Below are 2911 nucleotides of genomic sequence, written 5' to 3'. Positions count from 1 at the left end.
TTGATCTGAAATCTCAAAGGATGAGATTTAGCCAACAGTGGAAAGATTTAGGCAGAGAGTACCTAGCAGAGGGACCGTCAAGTAAAGGGCCCTGAGATGAGAGCACGCTTGGCTTATTCAAGAAACATAAATATGATCAGTGTGGCTAGAGTATTCTAAGGGTGAGATGACGTCAGGTGGATGGGTGGGGTGCAGATCCTGTAGGACCTTGCATATTATTAAAAGGATTCTGGATTTTATTCTAAATGCGATGAGAAGCCATTAAAGAGTTTTAAGCAGAGAAGTGACTAGCATAACCAGATTTATATTTTTTAGAGATGATTTTGTCTGATATGACCTTAGACCCAATTGTAGCCACAAGAGAAAATGCAGCATTCAGGGCAGATAAATGAAAATTTCTACTACTGATACCAAGCAAAGCAAGTTACAGTGTGTAAGTAAGAAGTTACCTTATGACTAACAACATATATATTTTAAGATTTGCTATTAACCATTAATTTATAATAATGTGAGACTTCAAAAATCTCTGGTTCTATCTGTACCTTACTGAAAGCTCTAACCTTCCATTTGTCCAATAACTAATTATTAAATAACTTCTGTATTCAGGTATTGTTCTAGCCTAGTGCTTTTCAAACTATCTGTCGAGAAGGACCAGTTCTTTCATTGTTGACTAATATTTTTATAAAATACAATAAAAATAAGTTATTAGAAGTAAAAAAAAAGAATAGAATTAATGTGATATTTTATTTTATTTTAATTGACGCACAGTTGATTGACAATGTTGCGTTAGTTTCTGGTGTACAGCAAAGTGATTCAGTTGTACATATATACACATATTCTTTTCCATTGTGGTTTATTATAGGATATTGCATATACTTCCCTGTGCTGTAGAGTAGGACCTTGTTGTTAGAATTAATATGATATTTTAGAATAAAGTTGAATAAAGAGGTAGGGGCTAGAAGGGAGGGAGTGAGGGGCAGGCATTATTGACCCTGATGTTTAATACAATATCAAGGTCAATTAATTTATAAACCAAATTTATGTTCATTATCCAAATTTTAGAAACTAGAGATAAAAGGGTATTAAAATTTTTATGACTGAAGTTTTGATATGTTTGTTTTGCAGTTTTCCTTGAGTAATTGTTAACTGCCCTGAACAAATAATTATATCTCCTGATTTATTTTTCTCTTTTTATTTCATTAGAAAAATTTATTTTCACTTTAGAGTCACACAAACTTACTATTATGCCATTTAAAGAAAGGTCCAGATTATAGAACATTAAAACTAAACATCATTCAACATTCATTAAACACTGTATCGCATTAATAATAAGTTCTAACTTAACTGAAGACAAGTGGTTAAGTACAGAACCGAGATAGTCTATACCAATTCAGTGTTTATCAGAACATTATTTCTTTTCCCCTTCTCTCCTTTTAATGTGCTATGATTTCATTTATATCTGTAAACTATTGAGATATGAAGGTATGAATGACATAAAAAAGCTGTACATATTTAATATATACAACTTTGTGAGTTTGGAGATAAGGATACACCTGTGAAACCATCACCACAAGCCAGAAACAGGACATCTTGTTTGCCTCCTTTAAAATTATAATTGGTGTTATCCAAAGTGGTTAAAATACAATTTTAAACAGCTAAATGTATTATATGGCCCCATGAAAATTACCATTCTGCCTTTTTGGAAACCTTGAAAAATGGTTTCACAAATCTTGCTATTAAAATAATGCTGTAATTAATATCTATATGGACAAATCCTCTACTCAAACGTGGTCTTATTACCTTAGCAAAGATTCTCCAAAATAGGTTAATGGATCGAGGTTAATAATCATGACTATAATTCTTGGTACATATTTTCAAATAACTTCTCAAAAACACTGTATAAAATCACATTCCTTCCAGTAACAGATGAGAATGTCTACAATGCTACAGCATAGCCTACGTTGAAAGTTTTAAATATGAACTGAATTCACAGACATACGTCTATGTCTGTATCTACCTATGAATTTATGTATATATATGTTGAAAGATATCTCAAGAATTTAGACTTGGGACTTAAAGTTGAGTCAGGCTCTCCCTGACTGCCTCAACTATGAGATATAAATATAAGGGAATGTTGGCAATCACGTTCTGTCATGTGAGGAACATGGAAGCCAGTCTGGAAAGAAAAGAGATGGTGTAGAGAGAAGGAGATGTGACAGAGAATCCTGAGAGCATTTGATTGCCTGCTTCCAGCATTTTCTTGAGGCACAACTGCAGTCTGTCCTTGTCTTTCTTGAGAAACCTTTTAATCCTTAGAATAAATGTATCCTTTAGAATCAATTCCACACTTGATACAGCTAGTTCAAATTTGGTATATCTGACTTGTAATCAAGTGTCCTAATTAATATAACACTCAAGTAACAGTTTGCTGCTGTACAGCGAAATCAGTTTTATTTCATGTAATGTTTTGTCTCACATTCAGATGAGAAAATGCTCTCTTTCCTCTTGTAAAGTTGTGATGCTCTATCTGCAAACTCAAGGAAAAAAATCTCAACCTGAAACTATGCAAGAAAAAACACACCAAAAACTCTTGTCACTTCCAGTCCTTAACTGGTTATTTATCTGCCATAAACACACAAGGCTGTTTTGTTTTCTTCAGGTATCCTTGTCTGCATAGGGCCATTTAAAACCAGAAAGGAATTGCCTCTGGGTTACTATCATTGATAATAAGAACTTTCAATTCATGCCAATTATAAGAATTCACAAACACAGATAGGGGTAACCAAGGAATTCAACCAGAACTTTCTGCTTAGTTTCATTAGACCCAAACTTAATTAAGGAGAAGAATTTAGACTTGGGACTTAAAGTTGAGTCAGGCTCTCCCTGACTGCCTCAACTATGAGATATAAAT

The sequence above is a fragment of the Lipotes vexillifer genome, unplaced genomic scaffold (assembly GCF_000442215.2).
Source record: "Lipotes vexillifer unplaced genomic scaffold, Lipotes_vexillifer_v1.1 scaffold1858, whole genome shotgun sequence".
NCBI classification, from domain to species: Eukaryota; Metazoa; Chordata; class Mammalia; order Artiodactyla; family Lipotidae; genus Lipotes; species Lipotes vexillifer.
This window is presented reverse-complemented; position numbering follows the sequence as displayed.